Source organism: Lithobates pipiens, unplaced genomic scaffold (genome assembly GCF_037356315.1).
Source record: "Lithobates pipiens isolate NorthernLeopardFrog02 unplaced genomic scaffold, aLitPip1_a1.2 Scaffold_23, whole genome shotgun sequence".
NCBI classification, from domain to species: domain Eukaryota; kingdom Metazoa; phylum Chordata; class Amphibia; order Anura; family Ranidae; genus Lithobates; species Lithobates pipiens.
The window spans coordinates 214,870,839-214,882,377 of record NW_027507785.1 but is presented as its reverse complement, the minus strand read 5'-3'; the positions used below and the strand labels follow the sequence as shown (position 1 = coordinate 214,882,377).

At 45.1% G+C, this 11,539-nt stretch overlaps 1 protein-coding gene across 1 annotated transcript in view; it reads left to right on the top strand.

The window, feature by feature from the left end:
• Window positions 1-1,099: 1,099 nt before the first annotated feature.
• The window catches only part of SLC71A1 (solute carrier family 71 member 1), a 132,047-nt gene continuing 121,607 nt past the window's right edge, over window positions 1,100-11,539 (top strand). The window contains exon 1 of the mRNA XM_077452838.1: window positions 1,100-1,235. The gene's annotated coding sequence lies outside the window, so the exon portion shown is untranslated. The remainder of the gene's footprint in view (window positions 1,236-11,539) is intronic.

Here is an 11,539-nt window from a genome sequence, read left to right as displayed (position 1 = left end):
AAGACTCAGGAAATACGTTCGGGAGAAGTGTGTGTGACTATGAGCATCAAAAGAAGTTCATTCTTGCAGCATTGTAAAGAAGAGAATGCGCTTCATGAAAGAATTTTTAACATTGCAGCGTGACGAATGTGCTATATCGATTACGAGCAGTAGTTTTACCTGAGCGTGCGCTTCCGTGTCTGAATTTGATCTGAGCATGCGTGGCACCTTGTCCGTCGGAGTAGGCTACACATGATTGGAGTATGTCCGATCTGAGCATTTTGTCTGAAAATTTAACGGCAAGTTGGAAAAGTTGGTCAGTCGGATATTCTGACGGAAACAGTCCGATGGAGACCACACACAGTCGGAATATCCGACAAAAAACTCAGATCGGAAACATTCTGTCGGAATCTGACCGTGTGTACAAGGGCTTAGTCTCGGTGTGGCGGTCAGAGCAGTTGGTCTATTTGATGCCTCAGTCGCGATGTAGCGGTCAGAGCAGTTGGTCTTTTTAAAGCCTTTTACGTGACAATCTTAAGTTCAGATTGCGTGGGAAGACTCACATCCCCTGAACTGGCAAGATATTGTACAGAAGAATGTGTGGATATGTATGCGAGTACGAACATAGTTCTGCAAATACATTGTTCTGTACATGATCTTCCCAGTTCATCATGTTCATTGCTTTGAGTCTCTTATGATAAAACTCTGTATTTTTGCTTAACTGTCCATATATTTCACAGGTTTCAAGCTGAAGGGCCACCAGGTTGAGACCCCTGATATATTTCCTTTGGTTTATAATGTGTGAGACAGTCGGAACATGTGACTGGGATGAGTTCCCGCGCATGCGCACTGCTGCCATAATTAATTAATTTGAGAATTTGGAATGATTTTCGCGCGTTACACGAAGACCGCGCAGGTGCGGTGAAGCGACAAGAGGAATTGGCGTGATTAATGGCTTTTACGTTGCAAGAAGAAAGCCCTTCTCGTGTCCGCGCTCGCATGCGCAGTACAAGCTGTCGGAGTTTTTGATAGGTTGGAGATTATGACAGAACAGAACCGCGTCACGCTCTCGTCACTCAGGTATCGCTTGCTTCCTCTGCTCCCCTCCCCCTCACGAGTCGAGCCTCGCTGGTGATGCTACACGCACGTGGGTACGCAAACAGCCAATGGGCGGGTCGCGCGATTTGACGTGAGAGGGTGAGGCGTGAGGAACATGGCGGCTGAGTGAGAAGAGCGGCGAGGATAGAAAGAGACAGGTAGGAGGGGAGAGGAGCGCCGGGTGTCCGGGAATAAAGGAATAAAGGGGGCGGGAGAAGGCCTCAGTGCGGGGTACAGAACGGGGGGGGGACATTGTGCGGACTGGTCTGGTGTCCGGGGTAGAGGGGGAGGGGGGCTCTGCTCTGACAGGAGTAGCAGCAGGTAAATAGTGACTTGGACAGACCACTGCACACAATGGAGTGGGGAGAGCCTGGATGTAGAGGAGGGGGGTGTGTGTGTGTGTGTGTGTGTGTGTGTGTGTGTGTGTGTGTGTGTGTGTGTGTGTGTGTGTGTGTGTGTTTTGTGTTCTGAGTTCTGATCACATACACAGCGGTGTGTACTGAAGGCAGGAAGCTGCTGTGACACCTTTTAGATCCGGGAACACCACGTAGTCTTCAGCTGAAACTTTGTACATGGAGGGAAGGGGTGAGAGCCTCTGTCAGTGCTTTATTATGTGACTAGCATTCACCTCTTCTTCCCAGCTGTCACTATGGGGGATCTCCCCACCAGCAAAGCAAGAAAGATACATTGACACATCACATCAGGGGATCTAAATGTAGCCTCTGCTATTTCCAAACCCTGATAACATGACCATCCACCATAGAAAAAATAAATAAACTGCGCTATGTTGATAGTGAAAAAGAATTGTATACAGTGACCTATAATTCTTATGACATACACCAAAGTCAATGAGGGCTACAAACCCTCCAAATGACTAATGATATTGTAATGTTAAATAAGTGAACTCATGGATGTGCATATAAACCACAAGTCAAGGGAACTAGATTGCTCTGAGTTGCTAAAAAGAAGAAAAATGTTCCACAACATACAAGCTCAAAGCAACAGTTCATAAAGAAGTTCCTCAACTGACCGATCCACGTTGACATATGACAAAAACACCCAAGGAGCTGTGATAGGGCCCTCCACCTTTAAAAACACTACTGCTTTCCAGCTGGATAGATCTCTTTTTAACCACTTACACTTTTTGCGATTCGGCACTGCGTCTCTTGAACTGACAATTGCACGGTCGTGCGACGTGGCTCCCAAACAAAATTGACATCCTCCCCCCCCCCCACTAATAGAGCTTTCTTTTGGTGGTATTTGATCACCCCTGCGGTTTTTATTTTTTGCGCTATAAACAAAAATAGGGCGACAATTTTGAAAAAAAACACATTATTTTTAACTTTTTGTTATAATTATCCGCAAAAATATATATAAATTTTTTTTTCCCTCAGTTTAGGCCGATATGTATTCTTCCATATATTTTTGGTAAAAAAAAAATCACAATAAGAGATTGGTTTGTGCAAAAGTTATAGCGTTTACAAAATAGGGATAGTTTTATGGCATTTTTATTTATTTTTTTACTAGTAATGGCGGCGATCAGCTATTTTTGTGACTGCGACATGACGGACACATCGGACGTTTTTGACACTGGCAGTGAAGGGGTTAACCAGTGGATGGCAGTTTAGTGGGTGTGTTACTAACTGTGTGGGGGCTGGGCTTTCATTTAGTTAACACTGATCTCCAATCACATGGAGCAGAGATCAGCATCACTAGTTGCTAGGCAGAATGGGGAAATGCTGTTTACAACGGCATTTCCTCCATTCAGCCGCCCCGTGAGACGATCGTGGGTATGCCCGCGGTGATCGAGTCCGCTGGACCCGCGGCCGGACTCACGGGGATCCTGACCGGCACGCGAGCGCGGCGGCGCGCTCGCAATGGCAGGACGGCATTTAAGATTGAACGTACCTGTACGCCAATATGCCTGCCCGTGCCATTCTGCCGACTTACATCGGCGTGCGCTGGTCGGGAACCGGTTAAGGAGATCACATTCACAGGTGGCTTATACCCCAGCCTCGGGTTTCTGTGCTTGGCAGCAAGGCATCCCGAATCCTCTACTTCAGATGTCCTCAGTATTACCAACAGTCAGACATTTCCCGTGTAAGGATAAAAAGGCTTCCATAGTGTAATTCCATAGAACGTTTATTTACTTACTAAAAGACAAGATTGCACTTACATATTGCCGAAGGTCTAATAGCGTGTCAAATTCGAGCCGACAGGCTCTCGATAGCTGCCCATTGCTTCTGGGACTTTGCGTTATACCTGTCCAGGTATGCTGGGGTATCTGGCACCAAGCCATCAGTAGAAGATCCTTTAACCACTTGGGTACCAGAAGGGTTTGCCACCCCCTTAATGACCAGGCCATTTGTTTGCGATACGGCACTGCGTCGCTTTAACTGAAAATTGCATCACAAATTGAGCTTTCTTCTGGTGGTATTTGATCACTTTTTTTTACGCTATCCACAGACCACAAAAAAACATAAGTGTATGTTTGCTTTGCGCAAAAGTTATAGCATAATCAAAATAGGTACTAGATTTATGGGTTTTTTTTTTTTTTACTAGTAATAGCGGTGATCAGCGATTTTTAGTGGGGCTGTGAGATTGCGGTGGACAAATTGGACACCATTTTTTATTTTTTGAGACCATTGACGTGTACACAGCGATTAAAGCTAAAAATAGCCACTGATTACTGTATAAATGTCACTGGCAGGGAAGGGGCTAATACTAGAGGGTGATCAAGGGGTTAAATGTGTTCCCTCATGAGTGTTTCTAACTGCGGGGGGAGAGAGGATGGGACTGACAGGGAATGTTCTTGATTACTAGGAACAGCAGATCTCTCTACTTCACTGTCAGAACGAGGATCTGTCTTTTTACATTGACAGATCCCGGTTCTGTCTCTGTCAGACGCAATCGCGGCCACGAGCATCAGCTCCGACGTCAAGCGGCGGTTGCGCCCCCTATACACCTTAAAGTGGCTGCCTTACAAATACGCTTTTTTGTGCAGGGGAGCCAACCTGCTGCCGTGTAACAACGTCGGCTAGTCGGTGAGAAGTAAATGTATTTTTTTTTTCATTTTCTGTTCTAACTCCTGCAAGGCCCCATTCACCCTGTGCGGACTTTGTAATCTGCTCAGCAGGGGATCTTTCCACTTATCCCCACTGAGCAGGCGGATGACAGGTTTGTGTCTGCGCTGCTATGCAGAACGGACACAGCCCTGCTGTCCTCTATTGAGCACTTGGGTGGAAACGGACTGCTTGTCCTTTTCCATCCAACTGTCATCCAATCCCTGGCTGGATGGGGAATGGATCCCCCATCTCTTTGGCGGATTGGATCCCGGCAGGTGTCCGCTGATAACCACTATGTATTGAGAACAATTGGTGGTCTGATCAGGTCTGCCTGAAAAGCTGAGAGCCGGACCTGATTGGACCGTCGGTGTGAAAGCAGCCTAAGGTTTGTTTTTTCCCATCGGTGTCCCATTGTGGAGATTTTCCTTCACTTCCTGGCTCATAGCCAAAACACGAAGTGAAGGAATTACTGGTAATTAACAAAAATATTGTCCCCGTTGGAAAATGTTAATCTTTATTACTGTTCTGGGGACAATCCAAAATTTGTGATTTTCTTTTACTTTCAATTTTAAAGGTAAACAGGAGAAATCAAGGATGAATCTCCATAACGGGCACGTGACGGCAATAAAATTAAGAGCCGGTTCACACAGCGGGCGATGCGAGGCGACACGACTCGCCTCGCTCTCGCAAGTCGCCCCCGTTCTGTACAATGGAACCGTTCTGAGAGGAGCGACTCGAGTCGCTCCGACTCAGAAAAAAGGTTCCTGTACTACTTTTGGGCGACCTCGGGGCGACTTGCATTGACTTCTATACAGAAGTCATTTGCAAGTCGCCGCTGAGGCCGCGGCAGGTCGTGGTGAGGCAAGTCGGAGTCGCCTCGCCTCGCCTGCAGTGTGAACCGGCCCTTACTAATACTTCTCCACTCTATCAAAAACAAAACAAAAAAAACATTTTCCATTATGTTGCAAGTTGCGAGGTGGGGCCTCCATGGATTGGACTTGTTTTTCCAGCACATTCTACAGATGCTCAATTCGATTGGGATCTGGAGAATTTGGAGTCCAAATCAATACCTCAAAGGGGTTATTGTGTTCCTCAAACCATTCAGACCAGGATTCCACCTTCCATTGCTCCGTGGTCCAGTTCTGATGCTTACGTGCCCATTGTAGACACTATTGACTGTGGATATGGGTCAGCGCGAGCACCCTCACCAGTCTGTGGCTATGCAGGCTATGCAGTCCCATACACAACAACTGCGATGTACTGTGTGTTCTGACACCTTTCTTTTTTCCAAATGTATTTTTGAGTTTTCAGACTTGAGGCAAGGCCCTAAAGATTACAGTAATTACTTTAACCACTTGACCACTGGGCACTTAAACACCCTTAATAACCAGACCAATTTTCAGCTTTCGGTGCTCTCACATTTTGAATGACAATTACTCAGTCATGCAACACTGGACCTATATGAAATTTTTGTCCTTTTTTTTCACACAAATGGAGCTTTCTTTTGGTGGTATTTAATCACCGCTGGGTTTTTTATTTTTTGTGCTATAAAAGAAAAAATACCGAAAATTCTGTAAAAAAAAATGAATTTTTCTTCATTTCTGTTATAAAATTTAGCAGATTAGTAATTTTTTCTTCATAAATTTTGGCCAAAATTTATACCACTACATATCTTTGGTAAAAATAAGTACAAATTGGTGGATATTATTTGGTCTTTGTGAAAGTTATAGAGTCCACAAGCTATGGTGCCAATATCTGAAAATTGATCACACCTGAAGTACTGACGGCCTATTTCAATTCTTGAGACCCTAACATGCCAGAAAAGTACAAATACCCCCCAAATGACCCCTTTTTGGAAAGAAGACATTCCAAGGTATTTAGTAAGAGGCATGATGAGTTTTTTTGAAGTTGTCATTTTTCCCACAATTCTTTGCAAAATCAAGATTTTTTTTACTTTTTTTTTTCACAAAATTGTCATATTATCAGTTTATTTCTCACACAGCATATGCATACCACAAATTACACCCCAAAACACATTCTGCTATTACTCCCAAGTACGGCGATACCACATGTGGGAGACTTTTACACAGTGTGGCCACATACAGAGGCCTAACATGCAGGGAGCGCCATCAGGCGTTCTGGAGCACCCAGGACAATTCTGACATTTCTCTCCTACATGTAAAAATCATCATTTATTTGCTAGAAAATTACATTGAATCCCAAAACATTATATATGTTTTTTTAGCAAACACCCTGGAGAATACAATGGTGGTCGTTGCAACTTTTTATCTCGCACGGTATTTGCGCAGCAATTTTTCGAATGCTTTTTTTTGGAAAAAAAACTGTTTTGTGCTTAAAAAAAAAAAAAAAAAAACACAGTAAAGTTAGCCCAATTTTTGCATAATGTGAAAGATGAAGTTACACCGAGTAAATCGATACCTAACATGTCACTCTTCAAAATTGCACAGGCTCGTGGAATGGCGCCAAACGTCGCTACTTAAAAATCCCCATAGGCGACGATTTAATTTTTTTTTTACTGGTTATATGTTTTGAGTTACATAGGAGGTCTAGGGCTAGAATTATTGCTCTCGCTCCAATGTACGCAGCGATACCTCACATGTGTGGTTTGAACACCGTTTTCATATGTGGGCGGGACTTACGTATGCGTTCGCTTCTGCATGCGAGCACATGGGGACAGGGGCGCTTTAAAAAAAAAATAAAAAAATGTTATTGTTAATTTTACTTTATTTTAGTTTGACATTTTTTTCCCCAAAAATAAATTTCTTGATGACTTTTATTCCTATTACAAGGAATGTAAACATCCCTTGTAATAGGAATATGGCATGACAGGTCCTCTTTACAGTGAGATGTGGGGTCAATAAGACCCCGCATCTCACCTCTAAGCTGGGAAGCCTGAAAAAAAAAAAGATTCTGGATTTGATAGTATTGGCGAGTCGGTAGAAGCACCGGAGGGCGGCGGGAGGGGGGGGGGTGTCTATTGCAGGGTATCACCGACTATGGCTGGGTATATCAGAGTATGGCTGGGTATCTCAGAGTATGGCGTTGCAGAGTATTGCGTTGCAGAGCATTGCAGGATATTGGAGGGTGTTGCAGAGCATTGCAGAGTGTTGCACGGTATTGGCGGGTGTTGCGCGGTATTGGCGGGTGTTGCGCGGCATTGGTGGGTGTTGCAGGGCATTGGTGGGTGTTGCAGGGCATTGGTGGGTGTTGCAGGGCATTGGTGGGTGTTGCAGGGCATTGGTGGGTGTTGCAGGGCATTGGTGGGTGTTGCAGGGCATTGGTGGGTGTTGCAGGGTATTGGTGGGTGTTGCAGAGCGTTGCAGAGCGTTGCAGGGCAATGCAGGGCAATGCAGGGTATTGCAGGGTATTGCAGGGTATTGCAGGGTAATGCAGAGTAATGGCAGGGTATTGGGTTAATTTTCGGTGAGCAGCGATGTGGGCACTGCAGATGCAGCCCACATCGCTGCTGACACCGATCTCCTCCCCCTCCGCTGTTCCGATCGGTACAGAGAGGGGGAGGGAGGAACCGGCGTCATAACATGACGCCGGTTTGTTTACAAGTGATCACTCCGTCATTTGACGGAGCGATCACGTGGTAAACGGCCGTGACGAGCGGCCGTTTACCGTGATCCGTGATGCGCCGGGTCCTGTGGACCCGGCAGTCACGGATGCTCTCGAGTGCGCGCCCCAGGGGGGCGCGCGAGAGCGGAATTCTGGGAGGACGTCATATGACGGCCTCCCACAGTTAAGAAACCGCCCTAAATCCGTCATTCGGCTATAGGGCGGTTATTAAGTGGTTAAACAGTGAAGGTCGCAGCCTCCTAATCATGTCACAGTAGGTAGTAATGTACAACAGAACATTCAGTATGCATGTTGAGGGTTTCATGACATGTACAGTTCTCGCTCATCTACGTAAATCTATTTTATAAATGAGGTAAAGATGGCAGGTAGTTCATGTCTCTAGTCTCCGAGTAGTTATCTCATCTAAAGGGTAAGCTGAATGAATTGGTGGTAGCGACCAAAGTGAAGAAGCAAAAGAAAAGACAAGTGCAGGAAAGGGGAAGAAAAGAATGGAGTGGGGGGGAAGCAAACGTAAGGGTGGCATTTTAGGTGTGTTTATCTCTGTGTTGTGAGTCAGCACATGACCTCTATCTGGGATTGATTTTAGTAGTACAGGTCTCAAAGAGGGATTTACCTTCCTCCGAGTATTTGAATTATATAATTATGAAAAGAGAGACTTGCTTACACATGTAAAATATATATACCAAATATAAGTGGTTACACTCCAACCCCTAAAAATGCAATAAAAAAAACAAAGCCTGTCTCAAACAGATGGAGGCAGAAAAAAGTGGGGCCTACTGAAGAACAATCCCACATAGCAAATCTCCAATTATCACAAAAATATGAATACGTTTATTAAAGCGGGGTTCCACCCTAAAGTGGAACTTCCGCTGATTGGAACCCTCCCCCTTTCCGGTGTCACAATTGGCACCTTTCAGGGGGGAGGGGGGGTGGAGATACCTGTCAAAGACAGGTATTTACACCCACTTCCGGGCATAGACTCCTGTGGGAGTCTGTCATTTCCTGTCCTGCCGCGCTGTCTGCTGGGACACACATGGGTCCCAGAGACAGCGCGGACAATTCCTGCTGCGCGACTCGCGCATGCGCAGTAGGGAACCGGGAAGTGACGCCGATTCGCTTCACTTCCTGATTCCCTCACCTAGAATGGTGGCGGCAGCCGAGAGCCGATCGATCGGCCTCGGCTGCCGGCGTCGCTGGACCCTGGGACAGGTGAGTGTCCATTTATTAAATGTCAGCAGCTGTAGTATTTATAGCTGCTGGCTTTTAATATTATTTTTTTTTGTAGGTGGAATCCCTCTTTAATTTCTGTGTATTTGTTCCTATTATAAATAATTGAAACACATGGCGCTAAACCAAGTGACTATTACACCACTAAATATACTACAAAGTGCATCAGATATAGCTAAAAAAAAATTGTATACATTAATTTTGTTAATAATAAACATTAAATAAAATAACCCAGTGAATAAGTAATAGTTCACACTATACTTTTAAACACTCCTCAGGGAGTACTGCAGAGCATATGCAGTGTTCATACAATGTTGCAAAAGACCGTGAGTCTTCAAAACATATTTCACTTTAACAAGCAATATTGATAAGTGTTTTTTTCTCTCTCAAACCGCCTTTCCTTCACCACACCGCTGTGAAATGTGATTCCTCTTCCCCTTATGTGAATTAACTCACCGACTAAATCAGCCTCACACTCAATGTGTTTGGCAGAAAAGCGCTTTCCAAACCCTTTTTGCAGGGATGTGGATGACAGGCATACAATCCTTCACTTCAGCGGGAGAAAAGCTGACCCAATTGACACTTTCATAGACAGTGCTCTCATGAAATAGAAAAAAGGAAATGCTCCCATAGCGTGATACCGTAAAAAACTTTTAATCACACATAAGAAGATCCTCTTAAGTTACACTCACATTTAAAAACTTGTAACCACGCCAAATAAGTCAAACCACAGCACACTTTAACACAGCTGATTGCCAAAGCATTGGTGATTTTTAGTGGACCCAGGGTATGCGAGACACACTCTTTAAATCTCTCACCGCTCCTTGGCCTCGTCAGCACCTTGGTGAAGAGAGACGTGAGCCGTCCAATGGATCCTCTCACTCTGTTACCTAGTAGCCACGCCTGACATGTTTCATCATTCACTTGACTTAATCATGGGGAACCCATGCTGTCCTGAAAGACTTCTGGAAAACAAGTTAGGGCCGGTTCACACTGCGGGCGATGCGAGGCGACACGACTCGCCGCAGTGTGATAAGTCGCCCCCGTTCTGTACAATGGAACCGTTCTGAGAGGAGCGACTCGAGTCGCTCCGACTCAGAAAAAAGGTTCCTGTACTACTTCTGGGCGACCTCGGGGCGACTTGCATTGACTTCTATACAGAAGTCATCTGCAAGTTGCCGCTGAGGTCGCGGCAGGTCGTGGTGAGGCAAGTCGGTGTCGCCTCGCATCGCCTGCAGTGTGAACCGGCCCTTACTGTTAAGTCTAACTTTGTTTTTTTTTCCTCTGAAAAAGTTCTCAATGCTTTATTCTATGGAGGAAGGGTTTTTTTGTGAAGTTGCAGCAATTAACACTGCTATATCCTCTGTAAACAAAAGCCTGACTTGTCCAGTAGACAATACTTATAGGCTTAACCCGAAAGGGTCCAACAGATAAGAAGTTGGAGTTCCTTTTTAATCGAAAAAAACTATATTTCGCTTGCAGGTTAAGGCCTCATGCACACGAGACGCAGTTAAACGCGTGTTCAGATTCAGTTGGACATTTTTTTTTCAACTGCCCCTGAACTGCTATCCTATGTGTCCATGCACAAAGTCTCGTTTTTTGCCGTTTTTATTCAGTTGCGTTTAACCTCGTTTTTCCAGAAGCAAAAAAATGGTTTCAGAAGCAAAAATGTCCACGTTTCAGACGCAAAACGCGTTTGCGTTTATATGTGTTTTTAAAGGAACCCAATTTTTTGGACCTGAAAACTCAGAAATATGATCTAAGAATGACATTTTGTGACCCGAATTTGGGGGCCCATATCTTGGGGCCACTTATTGCCAGGAACCTCAAATTTTGTATGCAGACACTGGATCTAGCACTACAACATATCCAAATTTGGGGTTCCTATCACCAAGTGACCCCGAGATAGGGGGCCCCAAAGTCGGGTCGCAAAATGTCATGCACTTTTCTGCATCAGAGATACATGGCCTCAAAGTCAACTGTGACCATCTGCGGCAATGTAATTTGGTCATTGGGGTTGGGTGTTAGGGATGCACCGAATGGGTTTTTTGGTGCCGATACCGAAAATGAAAAATACACTAGGCCGAAACCGATACCGAAACAGCACCGATACCGAAAATGACTGTTTTTAAAAAATATTTTTATACAGGAGATGGTCAGAGACTGGGGACATGGTACAGGAGGTGGTCAGAGACTGGCGACATAATAAAAGAGATAAGTGCAGCCAGCGTTGCCCCCCCACTGATGCCGCCAGCGTTGCCCCCCACTGATGCCGCCAGCTATGCCCCCCCACTGATGCTGCCAGCTATGCCCCCCCACTGATGCTGCCAGCTATGCCCCTCTGCAGTGAAGAGAGCCGTCTGGTTGAATAGAGCGCCGGGAACATCACAACTTTAATTTCAATAGCTGTGTGTTTCCCGTCGCGCGCCGTCACACACAGCCCCTGTGTGTTATACTACCATATACAGCAGCAAAGAATTAAAATATATTAATCAGTACATATTTCACGATAAAAAATATATTAAAAAATTGGCCAAATAATTAGATTTTTTATAATTGTTTTAAAT